At 35.0% G+C, this 13,090-nt stretch overlaps 1 pseudogene; it reads left to right on the top strand.

Annotated features, from left to right (window-relative positions):
• The first annotated feature begins 602 nt into the window (after window positions 1-602).
• Window positions 603-6,179, top strand: LOC149153454 (peroxisomal adenine nucleotide carrier 1-like; annotated as a pseudogene).
• Window positions 6,180-13,090: the final 6,911 nt, after the last annotated feature.

Below are 13,090 nucleotides of genomic sequence, written 5' to 3'. Positions count from 1 at the left end.
CTTATTAAAAAAATAAAAATTTAATCTATCGAAATATTAATTAACTTCTATCCATACTTGATTAATCCAAATTTAATAACAATGTTCAATTTCCAATTCCACTCGACTAGTGCACAATACCTCATTCAATAGCGTTGTGAACCACACAACATGTAGTTAGATAGAGTAGTCTCACCCAATTTTAAACTTAGCTTCATCAAAGAGCTCTAATTTCAATCTAGACCCGCACCTGGATCCCAAACGAATTTTTGTAACTTAGTTAATTGAGACACCAAATAACCAATGCTACCATGTACCACATGGTCAAAGTCGTCAACTGCGGATGCAATTTGACTTTCATCGTAACTAATAGCCCATTCGATTCATTAAACACACTAATTTTTCTCCGTTCTAATCACTCGGGGAGATTTTTAGTTTTGATTTAGAATTTCAATTGCGAGTAACCCAACTTCTTATTTTTGGACCTCCTGTTTCAATCATTAATTGTCTACATCCACACTAGGAATGTAAATTTCAAATTGGGCTATGAATACCTCATTTTATACCCCCACCATAGACATATATAATAGATCAGAGATTTTATTCGGTGGAATTTATATGCAATGGGGGTTGATTTTGAATCTGTGATAGAGGCAACTTCAGGAGCCATAGGAGGGCTCATCAACACTACCATATTGTATCCCTTAGATACATGTAAGAAAAAGTACCAGATACCAGGTAGAGGTTCATGCCGGTAGTCGACAAAAATACATGTCTATAGCTCCAACGCATATTTTCCTTAGAATTAATATGGGTTGTTTCTTCTTTTTTGGAATGGGTTTTGTAGAATTCAGTATCTAACACATGTATTGCCTTAGAAATCATCTGGGTTGAGTATTTTGAAATGGGTTTTTGTATCTGGTTGCAATTTGGGTCACTGGATCCTTGGGTTGGTGTGCTTAAAATTGGTAGGGCTAATCCTTCTGTAAGGATTTGTTGTATCTAGACGATCTATTGGGTGCATTGAAGATGGACACTAAAACTGACCCATATAAACCTTGCATATGTCAAATTCAGACAAATGGTCGACATTCAAATATTAGAGATAGTTGCAACCCCAAGGTGAAAATAAGACCTTGGTTTAGATGGTTTTGTGCCAATAATCATTCATTCTGCTTTGAAGATTAAAGCTCGATTGAGATTGAAATGCATGCAACCTATATATTTTGTTATGGATGGTTCTTGATCTAGGATTTATTGTCCCAATCTGGCATTTGTGTTTGATTTTGAGTTTGAAAAAGAATTGTCTAGCCATTCAACTTTGGTACAAAATTAATAGGTCCATGGATTCACCACATTTTGTTTTTGAGCTGTTAATTTGCATGGATTAAAAGTAACTCCATGCTAATTAGGCATCTATATTCTCACCATCTCATCATGGTTTAAGAGGGTTGCACTGTTTGCTTAAAGGTTTTTGGCCATCATTGCATATCTACTTAGAATTTTATTAATAATAATCACAGTAAACTATGGTACTTTCCCAATCACCCTCTCTAGAGGGTTTCACTATTTTCTTAAAGGTTTTTGACCATCATAGCCTATCTACTTAGCATTTTATCCATAATAGTCGCAGTAACCTATGGTACTTTCCAAATCACCCTCTCCAAAAGCATCCAATAAACACTTTCACTATGGAATAGGATGCATCTATTTTAGGAATTAGGTCCTTGAACACCTTGACTACTATATTTTAGTCTGAGTTGGAAAAGGTCATGGCTTAAAGGTAACTCCATGCTTATCAGGCACCCAGATTGTTAGGTTGTCTTAAGAAGCTTGTGCTGGTTGCTTATGAAGTTTTGATCATCATGGTTTATTTGCCTAGGATTTTGCTCAAAATGGTCATCATGATTCTGGGAATTCACTGAATTACCCTCCCCAAAGAGATCCAACAGATAGTCTCACCATGGAATTGAGTGTCTTAGATCCACAAGTGTGCCTTCTAGGTGAATTCATTGCTCAGAGTAGTTGCGGTGGACAAACTGTATATAGTATTTTACTATTTTGGATAAATAACAGATGTTATCATTTTTGAATTTTTAGGAGTACAAAGCTTTCTTCAAAGTTAGTGGTTTATAAAATAATAATTTAGTTATTTATCTATTTTGGAAAAACCCCAATACTTATATATCACTGAAAGGGATATAATTGTCATCTCTTCAAAGATTACATGCTAAGATATCATTACATCAAAATAGCTTCATCCCTATCACCCCTATGAAAGTGTGGCCTTCGTGAAATTTAGCTCACCTGTCTAGCTTGTTGTGGTCTTTTCTCAAGGCAATCAATTGAGTGGAACATTGAATAACTGCAGAATCCAAAAGAAAGAACATATTAATTCTAGCTCCCCTTTCTTTGGGCAAATCTTAAAAATTCTTGTCACATCTATTTTGCCATAGGAAATGGAGGGAAACCATCTTGATTACCTGCCAGACACTCCAGACAGATTTTTGGTAGTACCATGGGTTCTCGTGAAGAAACAAAAATGATTTATTAGCATTGTTTGTTTGTCTCGACCTGCAGTTATTTCCGTTTGCATGTTTTTTTTTGTCATATGAATCGATTAGCTGTAATTTTCAGCATGAGAGACATAAGTCTTCATTGCCTATGTTTGGGGACAAATCTTAAGATATCGCTCCACCATTTGATCAAAAAGTTGCAAAATATTTTATAGTAAAATTGTTCAGACAATCTGATAACATTCTTTTCTATCACCTATAATATGTATCAATAGATGAATATGATAAGGATTGGTTTAGCTATAGTGTTCTGAGGGTTGTCGTTTTTCTATTGATAATTGCATCTTGATCTTGTGGAGGTTTGTTGCTTTGGCATGTTCATTGTTTGCATTGCATATATGATATTATGATTGCTCAACGCTGCCTGCTGCTATTGAAATTTTTGTATACACTATGTTGTCAAGGTTTTGGAATTCACCTTAGTTTGAAATGTTTTAATGATTCCAGCTAATTCTAAGTAAATAGGATTTTTCATCCTAGTCTTCGAGGATTATGAGGGTTATTAGATAAATTATGTCTTCTTCCCTACCATAGGCTTGTAGAATAGTTATGCATCGATGAAAAGTACTATAACTCTAGAACCCCCACTGTAAATATGAGTCATTATTACTATAGTCTGCAATTGCACTTATGGAAATGAATTGTAAACAAAGCTGCACTTTTTACTGATTCTCGTTATATTTTGTGCTTGAATGTGCAGACATCTATCTGTTGTGTTGTGGGAGGTGGTTTCCACTAGGAAATTTCATTCTTTGTATCAGGACCTTGGCACCAAAAATTTACAATCATTCATATCTCAATATATTTACTTTTATAGCTATAGTTACTTTAAGAGATTTTACTTGAAACAAAGTAGGAACAAGTATATAGGAACAAAGGAAAATTTGGTTGTAGCCGCGGCAGCTAGAGCTTTCACAACGGTGATGACATAGGTAAAGCTTCTTTTCTTCCTGTGTTGCCCTAGTGATTTGGATTTTCTAGCCAAATTTTGGTATTTTGACTTGTACATTTCTTGTGCAAATTTATACATCAACACTTTGTTATGTGGTGGTTTATTTTGTTTTGGAAAGCCACTGGACATAGCTTCTACTCGGATGCAAACTAGCGCATTTGGGAAATCAAAGGGACTTTGGCAAACTCTTACTGAGGGTTCTTGGAAAGAGGCATTCGATGGACTTGGTGTGTCTTTACTACTGACATCAAATCTTGTTATACAGGTACTATTAACACCACATTGTCTATTGAGTTTCTGAGTTAAGACGTTCCATTCTGCATTTGTATATCCTTTATTTGTTCTATTTTGCATGCTTAGCTCTAATTGATATGTTCTTTGTTTGCTAATGGTTTGTTTTATTTCTTACTTGGTATGGGAAAATGCATAATTGAAACTAAACTATGAAAACTATATAAATCTAGAGAAAACCCTTTAACTATATTTCATCATGATCAAAGCTTATGGCTTTGCTAAAATATGCCTGCAACTTTAACAACAGAAAAGCTAGAGACTCATTGTAGGTTGAACATGGCTTTAAGGTTATATAGCATCAAATCAACACCTCTGAGTAATTGCATGTGTAGCTTAACAAAATACTAACATTTTGTTGTACATTAAGTCAATTTCCTCTCAATCTTGGGGTTTGAAACAATTTATTTTCCCATTGAGATGAATTTTCTTAGAACCATGCTGTAAATTTTGTGTTATCTATGGCAAACATTTATGAAAATAACATTAAATAATGCAGTGTATTGAATCACTATTCGATCTATACTTTGTTTGACTTAACTCTGTGTCTTCCCATGCTAGTCACTCTTTTAATGATTCAATTTATCACTATGGTAATATTTTTTTGATTAGTTGGTTCATATCCTTTGTTAGATTTTATACCTTGTTTAACTATGATAGTTTTCCCCACAGTACCAGGGTGCACTTAGTCGGTGGGCACAACAATAGTAAGGGTGTACTTTTTGTACGTCCATACAACAACAATAATGGCAACAGTTTGACATGGTTCTTGTGCACATTATAGTATGAGGGAGGTGATGTTATGTAGGAGATTAGAGGGTATATTTCCAGTTTGGCTACCCTCAGTTAATTTCAGTTTGCATGTTGTTTAAGATTTAGCAATTCCAATTTTTCTTCATTTAGTTCTGCATGCATGATCTAATATTTGGAGGGCACGAACCCCTAGTTAATTAGAGCGCTTTTGCATAAGGTTCCAGTCTAGGTAGGGGGCATAGTTCTCAAGGAAGGGGATGGATGTTTCTGTTTGTCTTCCAGTTGAGATGCACTTACTTGGCACACTTATCCATGCAAATAGGGTACACTAGATGATTAGACTTGAGCTAGGGTTTGATTGAGTCACCTTCGATGCTTCATGCATGTGACCAAATACTTTGTATCTTTTCTCATATTCCTTGTCTATAAAGGAGATGTAGGGTACACTACCGTGTTGTTTAGTGAGTTTTTGGTTTTGAGGTATTGCAATGTATTTTCTTTGCCCTGCATCTAATAGAAGATATATGTTATTGAGAGTTCAGATCCATGTACATGCTCTTATTATTTTTCTGTACAATGTTTTTGTAGATTCTAGTATACCCATCAAGGGCTTTAAATTACCTAGGATCTTAGGATTATTATTTTAGTGAAAAAATTACTTACTATTGTATGGATTACGTGGTATCAGAGCACTTTCAGTGAAACTAATAGGAAGTTGTGCATGGATAGGATTGCAACTTGTTAGAGGGAGTTGTTGAATAGTTTCAAGGGTGGGATGGCTGAGCTTCAGTTTGTGAAGCATATTTTATTTGGTTAAAGGTTGTGGCCCATGGGGTGTGATGTCCCAGTTTCTCCAGGGATTGGAGTGTTATTTTGTGTGTTTGCAAAAGGTGGCCTCCACTTATAAGAGGTTGTAGGTTTGATTCTTAGTTTTCGATATGTTTTCATGTTTGGTTGAAGAGTTGTAATCACAAGTAGTCAGAGTCTTTAGGATTGTCACATGTTGGAGGGAACTTCCAACTCTATATCATTATAGTTCAGGCTGCAACATCTCTTGGAAGAGGTTGAATTGTGGTACCTCGTGGAGAAGGAGGTCGTACTTTTCACAGATACCAAGGAGTTGGCTGAGCATAATTAGAAGTTGGTCATACTAGAATGAAAAGTTTTGGATTTGATGAAGGATCATATAATTCCTTTCATTGTAGAGAAGAAGATGGATAAGGAAATGCATATTGTCTTGATCACATTGTATTGGAGCGAGAACATGTCTAGGGGAATTCTCTTAATGAAGGAATCGTCCATTACTACATGAGAAACACTGCTACAGTAACTAGCTATCTGATAAAGATCAAGAGTTGAGCGATCAATGAGTTTCTCTTGGTGACAAGGTAGAAGAGAATGGACTAATTTGGATCAGTTTGAATGGCTTTGGTCCATCTTTGCACCATTTTGTACAGTATGTACGTGTTTGTGAAAATCTACCCTCAATCGAAAGGTTATGGGATGCATTTATTGAGGAGCAAATGAGATTGGAGATGGTTTCAGCCAGTGATGAGGATGTACCAGAGCTAACACTCATCGGGAGGGTGAGGAAAGGAGGAAATAAAATAGGCTTTGTGAAGGGTTAGAAGAAGAATAGGAAGGAAGATTCAAGCTCTTCTAACCATCAAAAGAAGAATTTGAGCCATATTAAGTTCAAGAAGCATGGCTAATATGATTCTTAGTATCTTGAGAAGTAGAGGAAGGGTAAGAAACAATAAAAGTAAAATAGTTTGCAAGAAGTGTAGGAGCTTAAAGTATGGATGGCCACTATGCTACTTAGTGTTATAAGAAGAAGGGGAAGGGGTAAGCAACAACATCAATAGAAACAATTTGTAGGAAGTCTAGAAGCTTCATATGCATACAAGTTTATTGACAGGTGTGGTACAAACTTTGCCATGGTGTCATGCCTTTCCACCAACACTGTTTCAAGTGTTGGTGGTATGTTGATAAGTGGAGCCTCAAGACATGACAATAAACAAATTATATTTTTTCAATTTAGAGGACAAGTTATTGGTATGCAGGGGTAGCTTAACTTTTGGTGTCTCTTATCTTTTTGTGAATTATATTTGTATAATTGTTTGATGACCTGTGAGTTGATTCCTCCAATTTTCCACTCTAAAAGCATTGAAATGGATCACAAATAATATAATGATCCAATACAAATCAAACCTCATTGAGAACACCTCTTGTTGGTCTCCCACAAGTAGCCTACCAAATGGTTTCACCATCTTATTTGACAATTCAGACATTTATCTTGAAAAACAAAGCTTGTACATTAAAAACAACATACTTCTCAACATTGTCCATTTTCCCTCCCATATATTGTTTCTCCCTTAAATGGAATAAATTTTAAAGGGCAAAAGAAAGAGGCATATGCTAATGTGGATCCGTCCATATCCATAAAAAAATGTATGTGTTTGCATGGATTTGTATGATCATTAATTAAAAATATGCATTTGTTTATGCTTTAACATTAAAAAAGAATAAGAAAGGAAACAACATTTTTCCTACCAGAAAATGCAAGGAAATTCCTAGGAAACATTCCCCAAGATCCTCCACTTTTCTATGCGGGTTTCTAGTGCAGACACCTGGAAAATCAAGACATTTCAGTGAATTTGGTATTTATCATAACAATCTCATTATAGTTTTAACTTCATAAACCCATATTCATGCATACATACACATTAACTCAAGACACAATCTCCTTGGGTAGATGTCAAACACAGACATGTAAGTATTTTGATTGCATGGCACTTAATCTGCCCCTCAAAACCTGAGGATTACAGATAAATCTTAAAGGTTTCCCTGAGGATTCCAAGTAATATTACCCCCATAACAAAAAAAATTGACACTGAAACTGATTAGCTACTAATTACAACAATAAAATAATCCCAATCTACCAAGGAAGTATACAAGTCTAGTTGTATGAGTCAAACCTACCAAATAAAAGAAGAATACATGACATATTTTATGTGTCCTATTTAAAAAGTTATACCCAATGCCCAGTTCAGATTGGGTTGCCAGTTCTCAACAAGGAAGGGAAAATGGTATTAGAACCCTAAAGCATTTTGCACACCTAAGCCAAATCACTAAGATTTGGATTGAAAATCAAATACTTAGTAAGGTGAAGAAACCTATCTTGGGGAAGCTAGAGGTTATAGGGGTGGAGAAGGGTAGAAGAGTCTCATTATCTACCAAGGAGGATGAATGATAACTAAGTTTGCTTGGAATATTGAATCAACTCCAAAAACATGGAAAAAAGGTTGGCTTTAGGCATTGGTCTACAATTTTCTTAGAACTCAAGCATCAAGTGCCATGGGGGTTCAATGGTCATCTTAGGCATTATGGATAAGGTCATAATCCCAAGAAATTAATATCAATAGGTTAAACCTTTGGAAGAAAGTGAATAAATCTTTTGAAATCATTTATTTTACACGTTTAAGGGGAGGTATAATTTCAATCGATGTTTGTGTTGATTCAATCTTTGAAGCAACTTCTGGCAATGGCAGGTTTTAGACTTTGGCTTGTGCATTTGGATGACAAGTTATGAAAAGTTTCAGTTAAGTTTTCAAATAAATTTTTTGGTTATGTTAAAAGACAAGTGGACATTTTTAAATTAGACTGAGAGGGCATTCTACATAGATACATATTATCTAGTTAATTAGTGTCTGAATTAAAATACCTATCAAATGTGTGAACAATTTATATATGTATGAAAAAATCCATGACATCAAAGGTATGCACCCTCGAAAAAATAAAAATAAAAAATTGAACCTCTAGATATGGCCAAGGTTCAAATTCATTTTACCTATTGTACAGTAAGATAGATAGCTTATGTTTCTATTAAAACCAAGGTGGAGAAACCTATCTACTGATGAAGCATCAAGGAGAATGAGTCACCACCATTTATTAATATGTTTCTATTAAAACCAAGGTGGAGAAACCTATCTACTGATGAAGCATCAAGGAGAATGAGTCACCACCATTCATTAATAGATTTATTCATCTAAGCCTTGTAAGACAATCATCATTAACATATACAATTATATATTTTTATATTTTCTCTACAACCTCAGATGTTAGCAGAGATAGCATCAGGGGATGTTGATCACCCCCTACAGGCTTGGATGATAGGAGATATAACATCAGGGGGTGTTGACAGAATTTGGTTCTCCGGAGTAATTGTATGTATCTACCCTACTGCTTTGTTTTCCTACTCCATGATCCTAGAATTTAGAACCTATATAGCTTGGATTAGATCTGAATTTATCATGATTTTCTAGGAGTGGCCTTTGCACTCCCACTTTGTATTCCACATTTTTGTACTTAGAAGTCCCATTGACCTATTTGTGGTCATTTTTTGAACATTAATAAAAGTATATTATCTTATCACTAACTGTCTAGTCCCTTCTCCTCAGCCCTTACTAGCATTTCAATCTCATGTAGTCTACAGGTGTTTGCTTGATAGAAAAACATGAATACTGACTTCCAAGGAAGCACCCTAGGTCAAGAATGGATGCAACACCTCTTCTCCAGTTAATGTAAAGGTGCTCGTGGAGAATTTCTCAAAGCCTTGAAACCTTTTCTAGAACTTCTGCATCTACCACTCCTGTTGTGTGTGGGCTACTAATTGGATGAGCCACACCTATTTAGCTGATTTTGGATCATATTACCAATTTTTGATAAGAATGTTAGCACGATAAAGATATTACATCCCATACTACAAGGACTAGCCATGCCACAATTTGAATTGCCTTAACATCTGTACAATGTATATTACCACAAGATTTAGGTTGCAAGTAATTTCAGTCACATTGATCGATTTCAGAGATTTGGGGATGTAATAATTCCCTTTGATTGTACTATGTGTCAATCATTACTGTAGTTTAGCATTTTATATGCAATGGTAAAAATTTCAGAGATGCCTTCTACAGTGCTTGCTAAAAAATGCTACATATAATAATTTCAATATTTAATTAAGATAAGATGATGAGAAAAAAAATGGGAGTCATACTTAACAAATAAACAAGGAACAATTGTTAAATAATAAGCAATTACTATGGTCATGTTGTTACCTCATTATATGTGGTCTAACCCTTGCTCTCAACCTTCTGACTGACTGAACATAGTTAAACAATTGACAGTAAGTGAAACAAACCCTCGAGGCTAATGTTTAATAAGACTATAATTACAAGCATGCCCTAAGGACACCATGTATAACAAACAAAAACATTATCTACCAGTGGACCAAGATTTTTTTTGAGTTAGTCAACCATAAGGATTAAACAAAACTCCACACATATTAGCTAGTACCCACATTTTCTCCATGGATGGGGAGGTCCACACCTGGCTTTCATTTGACCTCCTCCTGTGCCCCATGAATAGCATTACGAGAAAAAACACATATGAATCTACTATCGATTTATATCAATTCCATTACCTTTAGCAACATAAAGACGTCCATCCATCAACATGTACCAAAAGAAAATTTCAGTCAGAAAAAGAAAGAGAATAGGTGAATTGTGATGATACACCTTTCATGCTGAATTGTCGGAGTCCCCTCCCATCCTTCTCCCCACCATTGAATCTAGGAACTCTTTTTCTATTCCTTGTGTTGTTGAAGTGCAAAGGTACAATCGATCAATGATGCTCAATCTCAAACATGAAAAATACACAACCCCAAGAAACCAGCAACATAGAGTAAGGCATGAGACTCACTCTGCAGTCTCTGGAGAATCTAAGTCCTTCTCATGAATATCTAAATGTTGTACCCTTTCCATATGATTGTTTCTGGAAGGCGTTGCAATTGCTGCATCACTACCTCTTGATAAAGAGCCACCACCTCCACTTTCCACAGAAATTGATTTCCTTAGTGCACTTGCAGAAGTTCCTGAACATCTACCAGCAAATGCATTTGAAGGATATTCTCCTTCCCCTTGCTACAAAGTTGATTTATTTTCGTCAACATTCGTTCCTGCATAGAATAAAGTTAAACATTTGCTCAAATTAAGAAAGAAATTAAATATCTAGAACTTTGTTAGGAAAGAAGACTAAAATAAATTTACAATCCAAATTCCCATTAACAATTGATAGTAATTGGAAAGCATGATCCTTCATTGGCAACTATTCTCTTCTTATTAAATCCAAGCATGTTTCTATTAAATAGAAGGCTGGCCACTTCAACACCTTCACTGAGCTAGTAATCAGTACTATGATCCGATGTCCTTTTTTTCCCAGTGCAATATTATAAAATAAGTTTGTATTGTCAAGACCTGATGTCTTCTACAAGGGCAGAGGGGAAGAAGTAGGAGGTAGGAGTAAAGAACAACCAAGGAGAGGCATATGCCTAGTACAATCTTCTTAGTTTTGAATAATGTTGTTCAGAACTACTGTTGTTATAAGTACATAAATCTTACTCCTTTAAAGTTTTATGCTTTTATTGGTTTAATAATTAATTGCTAGCAAAATTTGGATGTCGACAGGTACATGGTCCAGGAGCAGATCTAGACACACTATGTGTAGGGCCTTGCTATGTGATTAGGGAGGTGAGTATTGAATGGATTTCTTCTTCTTCTTTTTTTTTTTTTTTTTTAATTTATCTTTTTATTTGTTCGTCAAATTTATTTTCATGGTGGTGGATTGATTTGACAATATATTGTGTCAATTTTCATAATACTATATGTGGGTGATTTCCTTGGACACAATTTGCTTGGTTGTCCACATGGATACAAAGTATGCAACTGGCTTATTCTGGTTGAATACTACTAATCTGAACAATAAATTTACATTGATCTTCCATAGGATTTTTTTGGCATTTTGCATGATATGTTAGTTGAATTGCCATAAGTCTCTGAACTTCGTCCTCTCCCTAATGCATATGTACTTGCCATGAAGTTTAAGATCAGAGGGATATCTATTTTTTTTTGGCCAGTTAGCTTAAAACCTATGTTTTAACATGGATACAAAGTATGCAACCGGCCTATTTTGGTTGAATACTACTAATTTGAACAATAAATTTACATTGCTCTTCCATAGGAGGATTTTTTTGGCATTTTGCATGATATGTTGGTTGAAATGCCAGAAGTCTCTGAACTCCATCCTCTCCCTAATGCATATGTACTTGTCATGAAGTTTAAGCTCAGAGGGATATCTATTTTTTTTTTGGCCAGTTAGCTTAAAACCTATGTTTCATTGAATGCTTAAGCCATACAATACAATAAAGATTATAAAATTCCTTATATATATCTCACTTCGATTCTAGAATTTGCACTTGAAAATTGGAAGCAAAGCTTTTCTTTCACTTCATAAAAATCTTAATGTTACAAGCTCATATGATACTTGCAGTAATAATAAAGCCATAGATCTACATCAGGGGGATTTATTTACAAAATGTATTGATCTGAATGGAAAATGGAATCCACTCATGGTATTCATCCACCCATGGTATTTATCCACCCATGGAATTTACCCCATAATATTGTAAGTGACATTCACCCATGGTATTTTCCCATGGTATTGTAAGTGACATCGACCCTTGGTATTCATCCTCCCATGGTATTTATCCATTCATGGAATTTACCCATGGTATTGTAAGTGACATCCATCCATGGTATTCATTCACCCATGGTATTTACCCACCCACAGAATTTACCTGTGGTATTGTAACCAAAAAAGGCTATAAGTAACAAGTTGTATTTTGTAAAAGGACAGATTGTTCACCACAATGTAGCTTTTACAGTTATTGTCATTTTTAATAAAAAAAAATCTTTGTGGTTTTGTCATTATGTGTTCTCCTCTTTTCTTCTCGCATTTGAATTTTTTAGACCTTGGGGGCCTCCCCCCCAAGATCTGGATTAGTGGTACCAAATTCAGGTTACGACTCCATGAGACTGAGGGTTTGATGCATATTTTAGTTTCAAATTTTTGCAGAAATATTCAACGAACTTTAGGCACATGCTACAACCTCCACATAACACTTTCTTGGACAAAGTGGGAAGATTTTTTTTAATTATTTTTTGTAGGAATTTTTTTGGGCGGTGAGTTTTCATATTAGATATAAAAATTTTGGTGCAAAATTTACAAAAATAAATAAAAAATATGGATTCCTTGCGAAAAATACCCAAAAAAATTTAAAAAAATCGGCTGAATTGAAGTCCGGATGAGGGAGATATCACTGATTTAAAATCAGCTATGTTGCTGATTTTTTTTCTAACGACAATTCATGGACAACATCTCTCCTATCATTTTTTGCAGTTTTTGTGCTAGATTTTAGAAAAATTATTGTCCATCTAAGCTCCTCTTGAAAAATCACCCAATTAAAAAAAGAAATTAGTCGAATCAAAGTTCGGATGAGGGGATATCGTTGATTTAAAATCGACTATTTTTTTCAGAGATTTTGTGACAGTTCGACAATTGCAACGCGAATCTGAGTTTCCAAAGTTTCCAGGTAGGGTTTTCAATCACATGGGAAGATGCAAATGGTCATTCTATTTCCAAA

This window comes from Pinus tabuliformis, chromosome 9, assembly GCF_031772625.1.
Source record: "Pinus tabuliformis cultivar Carrire ecotype Pingquan chromosome 9, CPIR1, whole genome shotgun sequence".
NCBI lineage: Eukaryota > Viridiplantae > Streptophyta > Pinopsida > Pinales > Pinaceae > Pinus > Pinus tabuliformis.
Note: the sequence above shows the minus strand (reverse complement) of the source record. Positions and strands in the feature narration are given on the sequence as shown.